Genomic DNA, 23,631 nt, shown 5'->3' with positions numbered 1-23,631 from the left:
ATTTATAATGAAATAATCATATTTAAAAATCTGATATTAAAATAATAAAATATTTTTTGTTACTACACTGTAAAAATAAAAGGTGCCTGGAGGAATCTTTTGGGGTTCTTCACTTTGCCACACCGGCGGAACCGTCTGTAGATCCTCTAGGCACCCTTTAAAAAGGGGTGGTTCTCTGAAGAACCACACAAGTTTCCCGAGGAACTCTTACATAAATCACTGTGTGGAACCACTTTGGGTGCCTCCAGGAACCAAATTTCATTTTTTTAGATATTTAATTTCATGTTGTATCTATGGTTACCTTTGACTATGGTTACTATTACAATAAACAAATTGAACCAAATACAAAATAAGAATTGTTTATTACATATTTTATATTCATTTTTATACTTACACTTCCATACACATGGGAAAAAAAGCTAACTATAGATTAATATCAATGAATACACAAAAGAATAGTAAAATACATACGCAAAATGAATAATCAACCAAGTATATGCAATAGGCTATACAAGAAAAGACATTTAAACAAAATGCATGGAAATTTCTGATGATTAGTTATTCAGCTATTTTGAATCATAAAGTGTTGAAGTCTGGGATGCCGTTAGACTGGAGACTGTAATGAACAGTATGCCTTTTGAAAAGCTTAAAGGACAAGTTCGGTATTTTACACTTAAAGCCCTGTTTACAGATCGTATCTGATGAAATAGAACGGTTAAGATTAAAATTTGGACACATGCTCCTGTCCCGAGAATTTTAGGTTTATTTCTAACTAAATATAAGCGAAATAAACCTAAAGTTCTCGGGAGAGCAGCATGTGTCCAAATTTTTATCTTAACCGTTCTATTTCATCAGATACGATCGGTAAACAGGGCTTTAAGTGTAAAATACCGAACTTGTCCTTTAAATGTGTGACTTGAATCAACAGGGTTCATAAATGGTTGTTGAGTATTCTGAAACAAGATAGAGGAAGTAGAGGTAGAGATGGAGAAGTAGAATTCCAGTCATTTCAATAAGAATCCACACGATCAGCAATTTCGTTTGTGGTCAAAAATGTCACTATGGGACCAAGTTGGTTACTGGAATTCACTGGATTTGACCAACAGAAAGCTGCTTGAAAGTGACTCCTGTGTGAGCTGTGCTTCATACATTACGTCGCTACATTGCTGACAATGATCAATGGACGTTTCTGCCCGTGTAATTTCACGAAATTCAAAAATGTGATGCACCTTTACTCGCTGCAACATAAAATGCAATCAATAAAATCCTCATAAGGGACATGTGAGGTACTTAAAGAGTTAGAAAAGTGAAAAGGTACAGCAGATTCGTTTTCCATTTGTTTTTCCTCTTTTCTGGTGGATGGTCCAGGCACTTCAGTGATTTTCGGGTCTACAGGAGGATTTTTATTCTTGTTCAAACTTGTATTTCAGCTTACCGAGATCCCTGCAAAGTACAACATTTACTGTTAATAAGGTTATTAAAGTGATAGTTGTCAAATTTAAATAATTTCCTCAGCCTTGTGACGTTCCAAACCTGTTTGACTTTCTGTCTGTGGAACCCAAAAGCAGATCTCAGGCATAATGCAACCCCAGTCACCGTTCAATTTCACTGCATGAAACACAAGCAGAAAGAAATTGTGTAAATCATTCATGAAACCATTCTTATGTACACTTGTGTAGTTCAATTCAATGCAACAATTTATGTAAAAATGGTTAAGCTCCAAAAATGTCCCAGAAAAGATCCTAAAAATAATCAATGAGTTCACAACTCATGTGTTATGGGTTGTGTTGTAAGTCTTCTGAAGCCATATAATAGCTTTTTCCTCTTTTTTTTGTCGAAAAAGACTAAACTTGAAGTTAATTCAGAGTTAAAATGTCTTATATTCAAATGCAAATGATAAAGATATAAGAAAAAATGCATAGCATTATTGGCGCCAAACCTGCTGTGATATTATTTTTCTGAGTAACATGAATGAGATTTGAGAGCATGAGGGAAGATTTTCAGAGAATAACTGATTAAAAAAACACAAGTACACAGTCAAACAATACAATTTCACAGAGAAAGTTCATAGTAATAAAGTACCTGCATGTGGTGTATAGGTAACTTACTGTAATTCAATGTTGCCACTGAAATGTTCAGATTATTTTAGAAATGTACTGGCAGTTCTGGAGAAACAAAAGAACAAAGCTGATTATTCACAAATATGTATTGACCAGTAAATGGCTTTAAAATGGTAGTTGAGAGAATGAGGGCACCTGTAGTAAGTAAAGTTAGGCTAAACAAAAACAGACCAAACTATATTAACCTGCTTTTGTTATTCATAACAAACGCCAATGACGACAGCAGGAATCAGCTAAATTAGTTAGGCTATATCAGCAATTTTAAGACACAGTTGTACATAATATGTTGAATTGAATGACTAAATCAATCTAAGACAATAAGTAAATAATTTCCATTTGTTCATTAGATCAACGTATCGCGGCTAAAACCTTCATACCATACTGTGCAATAAACGAGTGGTAAACACTGTAAAAATCTGCAAGTATTGTGTGTGTGATTGAATATATAGTGAGTAGACTCTGTATTTATATTTATTTGGCGAGTTTACAAACCTTGTAACGGAGAGCCGAACAAACGGCGGAAGCTTTGATGAGAGGAGCCGTTACTTTCAATTCAAACCCGGTGACGTCGATCAGCTGAGCTTTGATGCGCGCGAGCAGCGCGAGGATCACTGAAGCGACGACAGCAGAGGAGAGAGCAGCAGTTTCGTGACAGAATACAACTTTTAACTTAAAACTTTTCTCCTCCTGGTTCTTCTTCTTCATATTATTAATATTATTATTATTTAGTGTTGTAGTTTAAGGTTTAAATTAATCAATAAAATAGGCCTAGGTACTAAATAAATGTAAGCTACCCAGGTGAAAAGACGTAGGCTACTGTTAAATGTATTACAAATGCATTAAAGAATATTTGTATTGTAGGCCTATACTAAAAACACACTCAAGTACATTTTTAATACATGTAATAGTAGCCTACGTCTTTTTCACCTGGGTATGTATACTGAATCAAACTTCAGTAGCCTATAATAATAATAATAATAATAGGATATTAATAACCTTATTCTGGCCTTACTGAACCATTGGGTTCCTCCAGATGCTGGCTTTAACATAAGAGATCTTCCAGGAACCACTTAAATGTTAAAAGATCTTCCAGTAACCCTTTTATCGCATTCAAGTTCCTCTATTTTCCCCCAAAGCACTTCGAGGTCTCATGGTAATGAAAAGGTGACTCCAGAACCTCTGAACTAAATACAAAGTGCTTAAAGGATCCCATAAGTTCCAGCAAGAACCTCAAAGATTGTCAATGCTCCTCCAGTAACCCTACTATAGGAGAAAGAGCTTTGAGGCACTTAAATTACATTTTGAAGTTCCTTGAGTATCCGACAGGATATTTGAGGCTCCTTTAGTTTTTACAGTGTACTGTGAATCTATATTAAATTATTATGGGATCTCCATCAATGCTTTCATAATCTTTACTTAAAAAAAAAAAAAAAATTTTTTTATATTAACATATTTTATTACAGTATATTTATTTAACAAAAAAGTACATACCTTACTATAAAGTGGCTGTTTTGAACAAGTATTAACTTAGATATTATTAAAAACATATTTTTTTATCTAAAGTATTTGAAACAATACTATGTGCCTTTTGCCCCATGCTGGTGAGCCTTTTACTGCATGTGTGGGATAAAAGACCCCCCTTCGCCACCTCATACATTTATAAGATTTATCAATAAAATGAACCACTTTTGTGATTTATTTTCACACAAAGTTTGTTGCTCCATAAATGTTCAATACAAACATATATATATTTTTCTGCAATCATGCACTTTGGGAGGAGTGAAAAGCAAATGTTTTCCCTTTTGCACCCAATGTGACAGGAACTGCCACGTATAGCCTGATGTAGCCTATTGATAAAGGCTTGCAAATGCCGTTTACATACGTTGTCTGCTTAATTGGTTTGCATGTAAACCGGCCCAACAGGTTATTTCAATAAGCAGATTTTTGTGAGTTGTCAGCGTAATGGTGTATAAACATGCTCAGTGATGACTGGTAACACACATTTTCACCGTACTAGTATGGGTTTTCTCAGTTTGGTAGCTTGATTGATGTGGGCATAATCTACAGGATATATGACTTATTCCATAAGGGTGTTTTTATGTAATTTGATGAGTTGCATGTAAAGCATAATAGCAAAAAGGATTTCTTTAAATACTTGCAGATAAGACATTTCGTTCAGATTAGACATGCTAGTCTTACCCTGAATAGCTAGATTTTTTTCTTACGGATACTGAAGTTAAACACTTCATATTCCAATTTTACTCTATGATAAGCCATTACAAAGCAGACAATCTGATTTTGTTGCAGAAGGCATGGAGTAAGAACTTATAATGTGACATTGAAGAAAATGTCTGGGAACATATCAGACTACCCTTGAATATTTCAGTCTGCAACAGATTCAAAGAAATGCAATTTAATTTTGTGCATTTGAGTATTTCTCAACTTCTGAAAAATTACTCAAGTGCTTCTAGACACTTAATTAAGAGTTTGCATTAATACTGAGGTATTATCACATCAATTCACAAACCAAATAGAAAGTCAAACCAACAAATAGTGATAAAGAGTAAATACATACCCACTCAGTACCATCCCAAAGACTACAAGAGTCATGAAAACAAGATTCTTATGGTGTGGCATTATTCCTGGATTACTTGTGTCCACAATGACATGAAGTTATAGACTAAACTGGAGGTTAAGCGAGAGGAATAAACCAAGAGAGATTTAGAACATGGAAGGAGGAGTCTGTTGCCATGGTGATTTCAGAGTCAAATAGACACCATGGTGGGGCCAGAGAATGTCTAATATGGCGAGAAGTTTCACTCTCAGTACACTTCCGGCTTCTGAACTGGTTGCAGTTCCACTCTGATTCCATATGAGGGCGCTCACAGGACGAGTGCAGAATGAATGGAGGTCTATGGAGATATTGCTCTCAAAATCCACTTTTCTCAGGATATATTTTTTTGTCGAGTAATTTGAATGTTGTTTTCGAAAGGGGATGCAAAGAAATTACACATTGCTGGGTGTTAGATTTTTTTGAGTCACTTATTTGCTTTAAAAAGTATTTTAAAGGGTAACTAAACCCTAAACCAACTTTTTTTAGTTAATGATCTGTAAGAATGGGGCTTTATTGGTGCTGTTCATTGATTCGAGTAACTTTTTTGACATTTGGGTATAAAGTGTTTTAATTTTACAATATATGGTGTAAAAACGTCTGAGTGCTGCCCTCTTCGGGTTGAACGGTGGCTACTGCAGTTGAATTTTCCTATTGGATGTTTGCGGTGGCAAGTGACGTAAGCGGTGGCAGGTGATGTAAGCAGGTTCCAGCTCACCACACCCCTGGTACAAGCTCACCACGCCCTTGGTATGAGCTAGCGTAGATTTATCTGTATTTAGTACAGTGGTCAGGAGGGTACGTAGGTGTAGTGTTGCAGGTTGCAACAGCACTGCTGGACTGCATAGCTTTCCAGCAGACTTGGAAATTAGGCGCCAGTGGTTGCATGCACTTCGCCTGGAAGACCGTGAGTGTGAAACCTGCATTTTACGTGAAATTGCTTTTGAAACGCAATAGAGGTGGAAATGGGCTTCTCCACACAGCTCGCGCTGAAAAGCGACGCAGTGTCAAACGCTGCTCCTCCTGCATGGACTCCACCACCGCAGCGGCGTCTTGATGTGAGTGATCATATATATTTTAATCACAATTTATGGTTAGGCTAAAGTTAATCCTCTGGGGTCGACAAACGCGTCGGCGCATTTTGCTGGATTTTTTCACATAGCGGCAAAATATGAATATGCCTACAGAGAGCGCGCGCTATTGACATCAACTTGATAAAACTCATCAGATGCATGTACTTTACGTCGTCTTGCGTCCCTGTGAGTCACTCTCATTTTTAGAGAGTCTGACAGCAGGACTCTCAGGTGCACGCCCCCCCGCTCACGGTTCGTCACCCCTATCTCCGCTGGGGTCTGCCCACTTTTCTAGAATTTTTCAAATATTGCCAGTGGGTGGAGTCAGGCTCTGACCAGGGGTTTAGTTACCCTTTAAAGTGTCAATGACGTCATACACATCGTACGACCAGAGATACTGCTTTACGGCGATCCTTCAGTCACTTTGGTGCTTTCGCGCTCTGCACTTTCTTTTCTCTCGAGGCATCGACAACACAGCTGTCACAGGTAAATACCAAGGGGCAACATTCTGATCTGAAAAATGAAGCCTACCCGGAAGTGCGAAAAACTGCAATACATCGAAAATCCGCTAGGGGAAGGTCCCAAAAGGGAGCAAATGTCCATAGCCCCCATGTTAAAATGTCCGTTTTCACAGCATAAAATCATGTTTTTACAGGTTGGTCCCATGGACTTTTATTGGATTTTTCGATAGGTTCCGAGTGCCTGACAACGGCGAGGGTAGTGAATTTTTTTCTAACTCGTTAGTTTAGATAGTATTTAGATATAAAATGTATGACAATAAGGGCGTGGTTAACTTTGATTGACAGCTTGATTGACAGCTGAAAGGCAGCGCCACGGAGAATGACAACATAAGAAGCGCCATTTTTTAATACAGTTGACATATAATACTACTGTTTCTGTATCATGAAATGTAGTTTTAAGAGTTTTTCAGGCGAGAATGTAGTTGTTTAAAGCTCAAATCTGTGGTTTATTTATAAAGATTTATGAAAATTGTATCCAGTTGTGAGATCCAGTGATGACCGGGCGCTCGGCGCGATGTACCCCGCCTGGAGCAGCCTTTCATCGGCTAGACGTTTTGAGGTTTGCCGCGGACTCTGGCGTCTCTGTCAGTAGTGGTTAAACATGAGATATAATTCGTCTTGTCTATATCTAACGGGCGATTTTTGGTCTCGTGAATCTATAATTTGTTCCCTGGGCAATCGTTTTGGCTGAGGGGAAGTTTCATAACTTTATAAGCTATATTTAACTTGTACCGTTGTATGGTTAGACTAGATCGAGCGCATGACTTTTTATGTTTGACTGAATTGTTTGCTTTATTTGTATAGCTTCTTGTAACTTTACCTTTTACTTATACTTTTATAATAGCTAATATTGATAAAACTGAAATTTAACAAAAAGAGACTGGGTTGAGTTTTGTCATTTTAAATTTTAATACAACGAAGATGATCTGTAATGTTGTTTACTGCAACATCTGTTGTTTAGTACAAATGCACATATTGCCTGGACCATATTAAAATGTTTAATATTTTTATATTATATTTAAAACGAAAAGAGGCAGGTTTGTGTTTTATATTTCGTTTTGTTATAAATAGGCAAACGTTATGTGCAGTGAATATAATCAATACGCGTTGCCTGAACCACATTTGTGTGGCTATAATGTTTAAGATTTCTTTAAATGAAAACGAAAAGAGTTAGTATGGAGTTTTATAACATATTTCGTTGCCTAAAATATACACAGAGATAACCGGAGTAGCAGAGCGAGCTGAGTGACGCGCGCTGCGTCAGAAGGTGGGCGGGGTTAGGGTTTCCCAAGATTTTCCAAGATGGCGCCGCCCATACCCCCCATAAACGGCTTCAAACCCGTTCTTCAGAAAGTCTATGGGTGACGTCACAGACGCTTTGTCCATATTTTTTACAGTCTATGGTAAATACACGTGCTAGAAGAGTTTTTGTTTTGTTTGTTTCTGGTCCCGCTTCGGATGCCACGATGCCATCAAGCGGCATCTCTGGTCGTAATCAGTCCTTCACTGACCAATCAGCGTTCATTAGCAGAATGCTAGTGTGTTATGCGCAACAACAACTCAACCTGTAAGAAATCGAAAGGACATAAGTACTCGTTCATTCAACTTTCGACCTATAACCCATGTTGAACTTGCAAAACCTACAATCAAATCTGAGATTTCTCAACGGCAATCGGGTGAAAGAGACAAATTTAGCCGTCTAGCCCCATTGACTCCCATTCATTTTGCACTCATGGTGAGCGCCCCCCAGTGGAACTCTGGTGGAACTACAACCAAAATTCGGTACAATAGGACTTAATAGGGAGTGGGCAGGCTCTCCGTAGACGGGCTCTGGTGGGGCCCTGGATAAGAGCACAGGTATGCTCAAAGCAAACACTCTCTGACAATCTCAAAGCCATTAGTCGATGATAACATTTTAATAAGCCCCAAAGTCTTAACAGGGACAGGACTATTAAAACTCTATTTTACTATTTGAGCATATATACTGTGAAACTCATGAATATTCATTATTAAATTATTGGATTTTAACTCATTGGATGTAGTAAACAAAATAAAAACGTGTGAATTCTCTTGAAAATGAAATATTTGTTGTAAAACAACAAGGTGAAACCAACCTCAGGAGCCAACAGAAAGGAGTCAAGAAATAGCCTAATAGATAGAAAAAACATATGGAGGTATTTTTGGTGCAAAACTACTGAACGCCTGTGACAGTGGAAATTGAAGTTGTAGAGAATAGCCACACATGTGTATCAGTAAATTTGAAGTCACAGAGAGAAATGTTTTAAGAGTTGCAAACTTGTAGACTTTTTTTTATCTTCCACAAACACAACACAACAGTCACACCTTCTCAAATTCTTCATTGCAGGTGCACAAATCCTATTCTACAAATCACAAATTAAGAAACTCATACACTCACATTTTTGCTACAGTTGCTGCAGTGAATATGGTGCAAAACGCATTTACACACCCGCATCGAGAAATGTGAAGTCACGGAGAAATTTTGCTCATCTGCAAATCAGTATGTGAATTCATCCAATGAGAGTTGCACACTTGTAGAATATTTTCTCACAAATGTCTTGTATATTTTTCTAGCACAAACACAAGTATATAACTACAGCTGCTTGAATCTGCTGCGACGAATCTCAAACATTGTTTTTCGCTTTCAAGTGACAAGTTTCGCGCGCTCTCCCTTTTGCACCAAGTGCACCGTGAAATGTGGGGCAAAAGTGAGTTTTGCATCTGTAGAGGCAGTGGGCGGAGCCTACATGAATATTCATGAGTTTCCCGGGCATGCGCGTGGAACTGCTCATTCTAGTTCACGCTCCTCATTTCTCAGCAGGTTTAATGGATTATTTCAAAAAAGGTAAATATAGTTTCAGCGCGAACTTAAACTACAATTGTGTATCGTTTTGTTAAATTCATAATGTTGTTATTAATTCGTCACTGACTGAATGATTGCTGGCATTCACTTCGTGTAGGCCTATATACAGTAGCTACAGCAAACTTCAACTCGCCGTATAAATTGCACCTTGCGAAGCTTTAAAACTGTGGCTTTTACTAATTATTATCATTTGTTGATTGCAATAAATTAAATAAACCTTCACAAATGTATCTGTGGGCTAACACTTTTTAAAATATATATAATATATCCTGGTGTGATTGCTCTTAAATTCTTGTTCGTTTAAATAAGCCAAATCATTTAAGACCAAACTCAAGCATGAATGTGTTGCTTTAATACATATGTACAATTTGGATTAAACAAAATTGTATGGACAAAAGTGGATAAATTACATTTGATACAACTAGGTTACTGTAAATGAGAAACAAAAAACACTTAACATTATTTTACGGAATATAATAAGCCACCAATTTGATGTTCTAAAAAAAAATATTTACAAACATACTGGCAAAATAATATAACAATATTATTTTTAATGTTTTGATTGCAAGGTGTGCTTGTGCTGGTTTTGATTTAATAATATATACACGGTTCAAAAGTTTGGTATTAGTAAGGTTCTAAGGTAAGGTACCTCTAAGGTACCAAGACTACATTTATCTGAAAAACAGTAATATTGTGAAATATTTTTATCAACTGTTTTCTATTTTAATGTTTTTAAAAATATATTGTGATGGCAGAGCTCATTTTACTCTAGATTTCAGTGTCACATGACCCTTCAGAAATCATTCTAATACTGATTTGCTGCTCAAGAAACATTTCTGATTATTATCACAGTTGAAAATGGTTGTGCTGCTTAATGAAGTGTGGAAATTGACCTTGACTGCTATAAAAGTATAACATTTCTTAAATCATAGTGATTCCAAACTTTTGTCATGCAAATCTTAAATACCAGATTGTCATGTTTTAACATTGATCCAACAAAGTTTAAAGGTTTCATTTTCAAGAGTTCAAGTCAGAAGTAGATCATGCATTTGTATCAATGGTCATCATTGTGTATCATCCAGGCACACATAGCAACACATAAGGTCAAAGAAAGAACATGACAAAGAGAAACATCAGTATAGGGTGCAAAATGTTTATGTGGACATGGATATGGTTGTGGAGTTATTTCCCAGAGATTATTGCCAGAGATGACACAGTTGTAAAGCTTCATAAGGTAAGGTATCAGAAGAGCTTAGCAATAAATAAATTAAATGGTAATGGTTCATGTATTTAGGAATATTCTGCTCTTCTGTTGGAAATAAGTGTTGCTGTAATCATTCAGGTGTTCTGGAATTTTTGGTTTTACGGTAAAAGTGGAACGTTATTTTTTTAAATTTTTTTTTTATTGCAGTGACATTCAACAAATGATAACAAAAGACAGTTTAAAGCATTGCAATGTACAGAGGAAAACAACGAAATGAACGAGTTGAAGTTTGTGCTTTATATAGGCCTACACGAAGTGAATGCCAGCAATCATTTAGTCATTAACGAATGCACAAAACGTGCAAACTAATAAAAACATTATGAACTTTATGAAATGATACACAATTGTAGTTTAAGTAGTTTAGTAGTTTACTTAGTAGTGTAGTTTAAGTAGTTTAGTTCGCGCTGAAACTATATTTACCTTTTTTTAAATAATCCATTAAACCTGCTGAGAAACGAGGAGCGTGAACTAGAATGAGCAGTTCCACGCGCATGCTCTTATTACGTAAAATAATGTTAAGTGTTTTTTGTTTCTCATTTACAGAAACCTAGTTGTATCAAATGTAATTTATCCACTTTTGTCCATACAATTTTGTTTAATCCAAATTGTACGTATGTATTAAAGCAACACATTCATGCTTGAGTTTGGTCTTAAATGATTTGGCTTATTTAAACGAACAAGAATTTAAGAGCAATCACACCAGGATATATTATATATATTTTAAAAAGTGTTAGCCCACAGATACATTTGTGAAGGTTTATTTAATTTATTGCAATCAACAAATGATAATAATTAGTAAAAGCCACAGTTTTAAAGCTTCGCAAGGTGCAATTTATACGGCGAGTTGAAGTTTGCTGTAGCTACTGTATATAGGCCTACACGAAGTGAATGCCAGCAATCATTCAGTCAGTGACGAATTAATAACAACATTATGAATTTAACAAAACGATACACAATTGTAGTTTAAGTTCGCGCTGAAACTATATTTACCTTTTTTGAAATAATCCATTAAACCTGCTGAGAAATGAGGAGCGTGAACTAGAATGAGCAGTTCCACGCGCATGCCCGGGAAACTCATGAATATTCATGTAGGCTCCGCCCACTGCCTCTACAGATGCACAACTCACTTTTGCCCCACATTTCACGGAGCACTTGGTGCAAAAGGGAGAGCGCGCGAAACTTGTCACTTGAAAGCGAAAAACAGTGTTTGAGATTCGTCGCAGCAGATTCAAGCAGCTGTAGTTATGTACTTGTGTTTGTGCTAGAAAAATATACAAGACATTTGTGAGAAAATATTCTACAAGTGTGCAACTCTCATTGGATGAATTCACATACTGATTTGCAGATGAGCAAAATTTCTCCGTGACTTCACATTTCTCGATGCGGGTGTGTAAATGCGTTTTGCACCATATTCACTGCAGCAACTGTAGCAAAAATGTGAGAGTATGAGTTTCTTAATTTGTGATTTGTAGAATAGGATTTGTGCACCTGCAATGAAGAATTTGAGAAGGTGTGACTGTTGTGTTGTGTTTGTGGAAGATAAAAAAAAGTCTACAAGTTTGCAACTCTTAAAACATTTCTCTCTGTGACTTCAAATTTACTGATATACATGTGTGGCTATTCTCTACAACTTCAAATTCCACTGTCACAGGCGTTCAGTAGTTTTGCACCAAAAATACCTCCATAAAAACATGCCTGACAGGAAGAAGAGAACAAAGATCCAAACCAGTTGCATGTGAAATTTAAAACCAGGTATTATATGAGAAGCAACACGCTGATGAATTCACACCGTTCATTAGCAAATATGATCTGTTTGAGGAAGAATCTCTAGTTTCCTTTGATGATTTAGTCATAAAATATAACTTGCCTAGGCAACATTTGTTTAAAGATTTGTACAATTCAGAGACACAATTAATTTATTTGTATAGCGCTTTTCAAAATACATATATCATTTCAAAGCATCTTTACAGAAAATGCATGTTTAGAGCACGCCGCATTTGCGCGTGATGTGCGTACCGCATGCACAGTACACCGGCTGTCAGGAAAGTTAGTTAGTTTTACTGACATTTGGCCTGACAACATCTCATCTTACCGAAGATAGCCAACTGAATAAGGACAATGCCCTTTTCTCAGCATCTGACAGAAGTGTCACAAGCTTTCACACACATCTTCTAAAATAAAAGTAGCATCAGAAAAAAAGAGAATTACATTTGTTGTTGACTGCACACTATTCAACTTACTCAAAACGGTCTTGCAACCCACCAGCTGAGAAATATTGACTTTATTACTATGTGCATATCACTGTCTGATGTTCTGCTGAAGCTCATTCGGCACTTGCACATTTCTGCAGTCGTTTGACTTGCGCCTGGCGCTGAGGTGAAGTTGGAGTGTGCGTCTGAAAAGTCTCACGTTTTTTGTGGTTTTAAAAAACGGAATTTTTGTCAATAAAAAAAGAGACAGAAACAGCAGTTGTGTGAGGGGTGGCCAAGCTTAGACCAAGGGTGGCCACGGCCACCCCCTAGCTCCGCCAGCGAATAAATAGGGAGCAAATAAGGCAGGTCATGAGGGAGGACAGGTGGGGCAAATTAACCAATAATCAGGTAACAAGATGGGTGGGGTTAGATAATAGACAGGAGAGCACATGGCACAAGGAAACACATGACAAGCCATGTGCTCACAACAAACATGACTAGAACACAAGCACATGGTCAGTAAAACAAATCACAAGCCATGTGCCAACACAAAACGAGACATGAACACGCAGCCAAAGAGAACACTCATAAGCCACGTGTTCACACAAAACATGACAAGATGAAAGCACACAGCTAGTGTAAAACACAAGCGCTACACAGTACAAGACAATACAGGAGTGTCAGGGCTCTGACCAAGACCAAGAAATAGACTTGACAGAAGTGACAAAACCCTGACACCCAAAGTGTTTTGTTTTGAATTGCAAATGTAAGGAAAGCATATTTTGTTACACTGTAAAAAAAAATTACATCCCCAAGTCAAAGATTTCTAGTGACTGATCACATCTACAGTACATTTTTCAATTAGTCTGATGTATTATTTCTCATTGAGCCAATGTTAACAGACTATTGCAACAAGAATTGCACTTGGGCCAATAAAAAAATTTAGATGTGACCAGTCACTAGAAAATTTTACCTCAGAGCGTCCGTTAACTGAATGAATTGAGAATATCACCTGAAAATCCGATACATCAGCAAAATTAATTCAAGCAGCTGATTTCTGTTAATGAATGTAAAACTGAATGTATATTGCAGCACAGGGTGAAGTCAGTATATACATTAACGATTATTTGAGACAATGTACACTCATAGAGAATAATATTTAGGAATTTTAAAGACATATGGCGCTGCGCTTCTCGTCTGGTGTGCGTTCCCCTTTAGACATACGGAAATATAGTAGGCTACTTCTTACATTAACTGATTTGGTAACCTCCTACTGTCATGCTTTCCGTCTATCAGCCTATGCTATTCGGATCGTTATCTCTAGGCCTACACTCAATGAACAACATCTCAACACTAAATTAAAGGCCTGTCTCATATAGACGCCTGTCTCAAATACAAGCCGGTGCAGTTCGGCGATTTGGGAAAATAAAAGCCCGGGCTATTATTTGAAGTTTTACGGTATTTCAATGTTAATTCAGAAGTATATATTGTGTTAAAGTGGTTGTTGTGAGGACTTTTATTATGACGGGAGTACAGAGAGGAGAGCGGAAGAAAAAGAGTGAATAAAGAGAGAAAATAGGCTAAAGAAGAACTTGTCCGTGTCTGAAGGTTTTATTGCTATATTCCTAAAGTTATCATGACCCGAGAACATCCACAAACAAGTATTACAATACAAGAAACCCTTTTCAATTCCAAAACAATAGAACATTTGTTCCGTAAGGGTTGTCTGGGCTAGTAATGGTGCTTAAACTAAGGTTTGAGGCTGAGCCTGTGATAAATTCTAAAGAGAACATTTACATTATTATTAATTTGCCAGATTTATCAAAAGCGACTTGAAATGCAACCGAGGTACACATTTGATCAAGTTCATGCATTCCATGGGAATCAAACCCATGACTTTAGCATTGCTAGCGCTATGCTGTACACAAAGTTTAAAGACTAATGCATGGCTATTAGCAACATCAAAATCTTTTTATTATACTTTTATTATTAAATGGCCTGTTATTCTATTAAATATTTTTAGATTCCTTTAAAAAAGCCCATTTAAAATGAATGTTTGTTTTTCCATTATCAAATATAATTTCTCTAATGTAATTCATAGATAAACAGATAAACAGCAAAATATATCAAACTTTCTGTGCATAACAGTCAGTCTTAGAATAAATGACCCTAGGGGTGTAAATCGGACAGTTCATCACGATACGATACGATATCGATTCTCTCAGCCAGCGATACGATATTTGCCGATACTTCAAAAAATTCTACGATACGATTCGATTCGATTCGATTCAGGGCTATATCGATCGATTAATCGATATTTAGATATTATGTTCACACAACCAGTTACGTTTTTATTAACTCACAAATGCAACCAAAATATATAACATGAATGTTTAATTAAACTCTTTGAAAATTGCACACCCTCTCCCAATTGGGACATTTACAACAGAAGAGGTCATTTGCAAGTACTCCGTTCTTGTTCATTTTCATAAATCATTTTTTTTATTATTATTATTGTGCATTCCAAGTAATATCAATCAAACTGCAGCTGGGTTGTTTTGATTAATAATAATAATAACTTAAATACAGGTAAATTACAAAATCAAAGTTAATTGAAAGTATGCTTTAATATGTTAAAAGTTTTTTTTTTTTTTTTTGCAGAGCAGATTCACATTTCTCTGAGTCAAACAAAACCAAGTAATTGCTATGATAAATAATACAACACTCGGTTAATCTTCGTAACGTTAATCTCCTCAGCTGACATAGACGCCTGACAAACTTTGTTGTTGTGATAACATACACGCAGTACAGAGAGCTTTTCTCTCACCACTAAACGAACTGCTTCAGTAAGGTTCTGTGAAAATGTTTCCGGTTTTATTTTCCTTTTACGCCCTGAAGAAGATATCACGAGTTCATTGAAATTATCCACCCTCGATCACTTAAGGCTTGTTCGACTTCATACAGCTCTGCGCAGACCGATCGGCGGCTGACTTGAAGCAGTGCATGCCGGTTAGAAATTTTGTCCGACTTGATACAGCGCCGACGCCACGTGACTGTGACATATGCCATCAAAGTACCGCGAGAGCATTTCGAGAGTAGCCGGAGAACTCAGCCAGCGCAGCTTCTCAAGAGTGGCTGCACTGGGCTGCAGAGGGCTGATGACGACAGTCACGACACAGCTGTCCCACGATTGGCCGGATTCACCGCATGACAACGATCACTTGTGTTTCGTGTTTATTCGAACACCTTTAGTTACTCTAAAGCTCACAAATCAGTTTTTTATAACAGTAAACACTCTTTTCATGTCGTATGTTATATTGTGTCATGTTTATCAAATTAAAACTGATTAAAAAACGTATAGACTCTGTTGAACTTTATTCTTGTTCAAACAGACGCTGTATGAAGCAGTACATAAAGTAGGCCTATTGAATGAAAATGTCTCTGAAACATCTGTGTATTATTTGGCCAATATTACATTTATTTCACTTCAGCTGTGGTAAAGAACGCGAACACCACGTGAGCGGTCACTACGGGAACCAGAAAGTGTCCGACTTCACGTCTCCGTTTGCAGCTCCTCCCCGCCTGCACGCGGCTACTCTCGCCGATCGGTTACATCCAGCCGCAGCCGATGTCGAACACACCTTTTGTCAGCTTTGACGAAACTCCTCTAAGCCAGCGCGTCTTTTCAAAGTGACATCTGACCTGAATACTGCGCGCTGAGTAGCTAAAACGGACTCGCGTTCACCAACAAGGGTGCGAGTGCTTGTCTCTGCTCTGTAAAACATGAACTCGCGATGCCTTCTGAGTAAACGAAAATGTGCGCTTTGGCGGAAGGATGTTATGTGAGAATGTGGAGTGTCAAAATAAAGGTATCGATATTTTAAGAGTGGAATCGATGCATCGTATCGTTAGACGTTATATCGATGCATCGATCCATATCGATGTATCGTTACACCCAGGGCTTGACATTAACTTTTTTTCTCACTAGCCAATGTGGCTAGTGGTTTTCCAAAGTTACTAGCCAGACAGCATTTTTACTAGCCACATTTTTGTTTTTGTGAAATTACCTTTTAAAAGTCGACTGGTGTGCTAAAATTTACTTGAACTAGATTTACAACCCTTTTAAATGTAAAACCACTGTACACACCCAAATCAAGACTACACAAAACAGGTCATTATCATTAGCTCTGATAAGGTTGTGTGTAAAGCTCCTTTTTTAAAATAAAACCATGTATTATATTACATATTGCCACATAGCTCCACCGGCATACACATGTGTGCATGTAATACTCATTAGGGCTGTCAAAATTGCTCAAAAATGACGTTCGAATATTCTCTCTAAAAAAAAACACATAGCCTATATTCGAACTATTCGAACATGGTTGCGCATTTTGTCAATGACTCGCATTACGTCAATAACAGGGCAAATTAATACAAAGAGACATAACTACTTGTATAGGTAGTTTATTTAAGTTTAAACACATTTGACAACGTATTACCTACACAAAAACAAGTAAATCAACTAATGGCCAAGACCGCAGACCTCACTCTCGCTCGCTCACTCGCAGGCACTCTTTCTCTCTCTCACCCTCACCCTCATGCTGCGTTCACACCAAACGCAAATAGAGCGTCTGGCGCGAGTGTAAAGACGCGTTTACGCGCGTCTGGAGGTCTTGCGGCGCGAATGAGGCGTCACGCTCTCTGTGCATAGCGGTTTAAATGAACAACAACAATAAGCAAATGTTGAGTGCTGATCAAGAGTTTTGTGCAAGCAATTTAAGGTCGCGACTCTTATATAGCAGGCTTCATTCAGTGATTGAAACAAATATTATTAACAATAATTGAAGTTTTTAGCCTATATAGAACCGACATTGAACGCTCCGAGCGAGCTGTGCTGTGGTAAACATGGAACTTTTCCTTGACATGAAACGGTAAATAATCAAACCAGTGGAAGCCTGTATGAAACTGCTGTATCTAACCTACCTTATTCATGCAATATCTATTCAGTCATTGCAGTAGCCTACACTTTAGTAATGTTGTTTCTGTTTAACGTTAACGCTTCTTCCTGTTACCTGTCCCTGACCCCTCAGTGCGCCCACTCGCAAAGCAGACAGCCGGCATGCACATGTGTGCATGTAATACTCATTAGGGCTGTCAAAATTGTATAGACTCTGCTACCGCGGGCGTTTTTCCACATTCGAATATACATTTTCACCTTCGAAATTCTGTTTTTTAAAACTATTCGAATATATATTCGAATTTAGAATATTCGTTAGTGTCGTAGTGTCACACTTATTTCAGATGCCTTTTGAAAAGACTACAATTATTCAATCCGCCACAGTGGCTAGTTGGAGTGACTATGTTACCCGCCACGAGCAAAATCCACCCGCATTTGGCGGGTTGGCGGGTGTTAATGTCAAGCCCTGGTTACACCCCTACTAACTGACAAAAGGGCGTTCAGGGTGAGACAGGTCAACAGAAGGGTGGTCAACAGAAGGGTGTTCAGGCTGAGACAGGTCAACAGAAGGGTGGGTGAGACAGGTCAACAGAAGGGCGTTCAGGGTGAGACAGGTCAACAGAAGGGCATAGACGACTCTGTCTTTAAAAAGCATGCAGTGTGGTTCTAGTCAGTTCCACTCCAGGTTCCAGCGTAGGTTTGACCAGATGTGTGTTCAAAGCTCTCAATATTCAAAATATCAAAATTAAGGTAAATTACTTACAGAATAAATACGTTGTTTAAATTTGTAATATTCACCCACTCACTGGTGTACTGTGAGGTCAAAAAGCCTGAGACCACATTGAAAGTTAAATAATTCAAAAAGAAAACGTGACATTAAACAAAGAAATATTCAAGATTTTGCACAATCTCTAATAATAGCAAATTTTGTGACATTGACTTTTCTTTGTACAAAACATCATCATTCATTGCTTTCACTAAAAAACACAAGATGCTCTATAAAACATTCCAATAGTATCTATAAATCATTAGGTTTTGCGCACACTTGAGGCCAAGCCAACTGGACGTGATCAAAAGGGGTGGATACTGAGATATTCTGAGATTTCTGCTAAAATAGGCCTCGTAAAATTAAAATTATTTCACCATTTAACCACCCTTGTGATGTTCCAAATCCGTACAACCTTCCATCCTTCGTTGAAGACAAAAGGAGTTATTTAGCAGAAAGTCACCATTAAAGGGGTCATGAACTGGATTATTTTATTATGTTTCCTGGGGTGCCCTTATAATGTTAGTATGATTTTGACATAATTTTTTTTCATCATTTAGAAATAAAAGGCATTTTTCCTAGCCTGATTTTAGCCTCTGATTTGAACGTTCTGCTTGAGGTGGTGTGTCCAGTGTTGCCAGATTGGAACGGTCTAATTATGGTACCAGAAGTTCAAAATTATCATATTTTGAAGAAAATGATCGTACAGCTATTTAACTTTTTTGACACAACCTGCAAATTACCACAAAAGATAAATAACTAGGCGTACCTTAGTGGGAAGGTCCAAACTCCATCTCTGAGTCGCTGTCACCTGATGCCTGCGTGTTGCCAGATGTTGAGGGGGTCCTTTTGCGGTACAGATTTGATGCCGTCATGGACCGCAATAGTGCTCGTTGCCTTAAAAGCAGGGCACCCTCCCGCATTCTAAACACACTCTGAGGTGTGCACGAGCCCATTCGGAGTGTCTGTAATGAGCCGATTTCGTAGCTTTGTTTTGATGAGGTTGACTTTTGAAAAAAACACATTCACATGATGCATTTGAATGGGGAAACACGAGAACATCAAGGGCAAACTTTCCTAATTTGCTGAACATGGTTGCCCCGACGAAATCCACCAAAGTAGAGATATGGTGCCACAATTCATCAACATCCATTGCCTTTGTATCTTCGCTTAAAGCTACGAGTGGCAATCGCCTCCACTGGTCATCGATGGCTTGGAGACAGTCTGCATCTGTCACGTCAATCAACCGTAGCACTTGTTGCATGAGGGGAAGCAAAGACGGATGCTCGGCTCGTATATTGGCATCAGTCGCAGCGGCAGGGGAGAGGCACACGATTTGGGTCAAGAGGGCATCATCAAAGTCAAACCGTTTCTTGATTCCTCCGCAGGCAACCCGGAGAAAATTCTGACAGCGCACATGAAAATCTGTCAGGGTGGCTGCTGGAATCTTAGTCTGCTGGACATGCTGCATCACTTTTACACCCAAGTACAGCATGTTTAGTAGTCTGAGGTTTTGGCTGTGATTTATGTTGATCTGATTCAATGGAGTGTGCAGAACATAGTCTCTGTCCATGAAAGTGAGAAGAAGATCTGTGTAGGTTTCACAGAACTTGCTCTTCAATGAAGTAATCACCACCTTTTCACTTTGAAAATATTGATTAAGGTCTGTGAATTTAGGTAGCGCCCACTCTAGAAAATATTAGTACAGGTGAAGAGACTCATCATTAAAGCAGCACTCAGTAGCTTCGGGACTTCTTCGCTGTATTCTCGCTTTTTGCTCGCAGGTTTCTCTCTAGAGCTCCCCCCACAGCTTCGGAATAGATATTTGACAACACTGTTGTAAAAACTCGTTGTTGATTCTCAGACACCAGAGACGGTTGGTCTGGGAACGCCCCCGGGAACGCCCCGTCACGTGATGTGAATTTAGCCCGTGGGGGAAAACATTGCCTTGGCGCTCATTGAAATACACGGTGCAAACATGCCGAAGAGTTGCTGTGTCGTTTTCTGTACCGCCAATAAACAAACAAATTATGAATTGAAGTTCTACATCCTTCCTAATAAACACACAGAAGCGGAAATGAGGACAAAATGGCTTTTGGGTTTTCTTTTTTGAGATTACTGTGTGAGTAGATCCCTGTGTGATATAGTAGTGGGTGTTAAACTCGTATTAGCCAGTGGTGGGCTAGTTTTGTCTACATCCCTTACCAAAAAGAACTATAGTAATCCTATAAGATTTCTATAGAAGTGTATAATACGTATGTGATGTTCTGTAATACCTCTATGGTACTTCTATAGTATGTACCAAAATACTATAGTATTCCTATAGGATTACTATAATATTTTGTCCCAAAATACTACAAGATTCCTATAGTTGTTTTTCATAAGGGATGTCTCATTCACATTAGCGTTATCAGCTGAAGGCTCATGATGCGAGCCGTGAAACTATGGAGTAGACTGCAGTCTGAGTTACTAGAGGACTTTAGGGATAACTGTCAGCACAGTCCCTCAGCAACTTCATGCTACTGATCACCGTTTTACAAAAGGATTAATAGTTTGGAGTGAAGCATACGTACAATTGGTAAGTGACAAGGTTTTATGGAGTTGTTATAGTATGCAACATAAGTTGATTGAGTTATAGGCTAATGTTACCGCTACAGCTGCCGCGATGTCTTGGAGATTCAACCAGATCACAAAATATGTCTGGAAACGACACCTCCGGCCATTTGGTTGGGTCATTGACCCAGTTTTTAATTAAATAAGGGCTATCATAACCTATTGCAGTTAATTTTACAATGTACCGTTGCCGGTCGGCAGGCGTTAATGACTCGCAATACCACATTTTTGTCATTCAAATACACACGATGTTCGCAGTGTTTTCCCCCATGCCGACTCCACCCTCGCCACGCCCCCAACTATGACTAGATGCCGACTGTATGTATAGATCAACGACATCAAAGCAGATGGGACTGAAAAAATGCTTCTGATTGGTAGCACTTATACGACAAGTTGCCAGCTCAGGGTGCTGACCCACCGAAGACTGTCCGATTAGAGACCAAACGGAGATGCACTTTTCTGGGAATAACCCATTTATTGTCACCACTCAACAGACTGGCTTGTATGGTTGTGTTTGTGTGGTTTTCTATAAAATAAACAGTAAAATAAACATGAATATACATAATAATAACAATGATAAATTACAACAATTAAACATGAGCAATAATGTAGTATATTTTAACATCAATAATTAAACATACACATTATTATAAAAACAAACTGAAAGCAAATGTAAAATAGGCTGTAACTCCTATATTATATTCAACACAGATGTAATCTGACACCTTGTTATGCTGTGAAGATGGTATAGCGCTGCTCTGACTGGATTATGAGTGCGCATGCGCGTGGCGAATTTTCCACAACAGTTCTCCCATTAAATATAGAAAATATACAGCAAACTCTGCTTCAAACAATAACATAACATGTAATAGTAAAAGAAGTATAACTCTAATCCGGATAATAATAAAGTTATGTATACAAACATACAAGCTAGAGTGGCATGAATACACGAGGGGGAACAAACACACACACACATCTATTTATAATAACGTTACATCACGGGGACAATAACTTGTTTCCAAGAGCGAATGCAGTAGGCCTACTCATCCAGTGTATAATCAAGGATTACTTTTGCATTCACGCACAACACTTCGTCCGAAATGCGGTATGTAAAACAGTTTATACTGATGTAACTTCAGCGTCAATCTCCGACTCCCGCTGAATTGTAATACTGTCTCTGTGAGGGCGGGGGAGGTCACATGCTCGAAGTTTCTGGACGCTGATTGGCTCAGGTAAGGTGCCGTGCGTGTGTGCCTCAAATACAGAGGGAGAAATTATAAAGAGAGGTTAGGTTTGACAGCAAACTATAGCCTTTTTTACAGGGACGTTCTTTAAAACGTCTTCTTCATTCGGGTTCGGACAGTGTGAGGGAGCGCAATAATGACAGCATTTTAGCAGATTTCTTTTGGCCGTAAAGCAATTATTTACATCGCGAGACCTGATATCACGCGAGACTTCCTGACGCAGCGGCCGGCGGCCCGCCGGCTCAAAGTTGCTAGTGCGTATTTTCCGCTCACGGGCACCAGGGGGGTGCGAAACGACCACCATTCAACCCGAAATAAGTAATACAACCATTCCAATGACTCCGAAGCTGTTCAGTTAAGGTAAAAAAAGTTACTTAGTTCACCTTTAATGGAGTGAAAAATATTCTCTGCAGCAGTCAATCTGGCCTCAAGCCACTGGTCCATGAAAAAAGCCAGAAGGCATTCCACTGGGCGGAGACACATTCCACAACTTTGCTCAGTGACTGGTCTGGGAGGGCAAAATTTCAGGCCGGGAAATATCACACTCATCCAGGCCATCCCATACACCCACAACAAATTTTTAAACCATGGACAACCCTACTTTTGTATGGCCATCAAAAGGTTTAGATCCTTAGGCTGGGGCATGCACAATAATAGAAAATTCTCTCTTGAACTGCACCTTCACTTCCATTTTCCTTTTCATTCTCTTCATTTTCCTTGATATCTGTCTGTCTCTCACTTCTGTTCTGTGTGTGTGTGTGTGTGTGTGTGTTTACTTTTTTCACAAATTTTCTTGTACCTCTCACTTTTTTTTATTAACATGTCTCCACCTTGTTGCAAAACAACCACCTCACTTATTTGCACATAGTATAAATTAATTTGAGTTAAATTCAAATTATTACATTACGACCATGTATTGTTTTATCTTAAAATGACTTAAATACTCGAGATTTAACAAAACTGTATTATCTAAATGTCAAAGTTAGTACACTAATAACTACATAGTGAAAATTTCTTTATAGAAAAATCCTAATACTGAACATGTTATTGCATTATCATGAATGATGTTTTTCCCTTACGAAATTTAACCATGGTTTTATTATAGTAAAAGTATAGTAACTAACCACGTTTTTTTGGCTGATTGATTACGATTTGTATAAGTCAAGTCACCTTTATTTATATAGTGCTTTTTACAATACAGATTGCATTAAAGCAGCTTCACAGTGATAACATGAAAATAATACAACAAAGTTTGTTTCTAGAAGAAAACTGCATCATCGTCCACCTTAAGTAAGGCAGATCAATAATATTGTTGAATATTAAATGTCCCCAACTAAGCAAGCCAAAAGCCAAGGCAACAGTGGCAAGGAACCAAAACTCCATCGTGAC

At 38.1% G+C, this 23,631-nt stretch overlaps 1 long non-coding RNA gene across 4 annotated transcripts; it reads right to left on the bottom strand.

The window, feature by feature from the left end:
* Positions 1-381: 381 nt before the first annotated feature.
* On the bottom strand, positions 382-4,877 carry LOC309500092. Of its 4 annotated transcripts, none has more exons than XR_014206470.1 (5): positions 2,791-4,877; positions 2,613-2,731; positions 2,109-2,165; positions 1,534-1,608; positions 382-1,443 (listed from the first exon to the last, which is right to left on the bottom strand). It is a non-coding gene; the product is annotated as an uncharacterized lncRNA (long non-coding RNA). The 4 variants fall into 4 exon arrangements; XR_014206472.1 differs by having other exon boundaries at positions 383-1,443; positions 4,696-4,877; XR_014206471.1 differs by having other exon boundaries at positions 383-1,443; positions 2,083-2,165; positions 2,613-4,877.
* Between the last annotated feature and the right edge of the window lie 18,754 nt (positions 4,878-23,631).

Source organism: Leuciscus leuciscus (assembly GCF_965113295.1).
Source record: "Leuciscus leuciscus genome assembly, chromosome: 5".
Classification (NCBI taxonomy): domain Eukaryota; kingdom Metazoa; phylum Chordata; class Actinopteri; order Cypriniformes; family Leuciscidae; genus Leuciscus; species Leuciscus leuciscus.
Note: the sequence above shows the minus strand (reverse complement) of the source record. Positions and strands in the feature narration are given on the sequence as shown.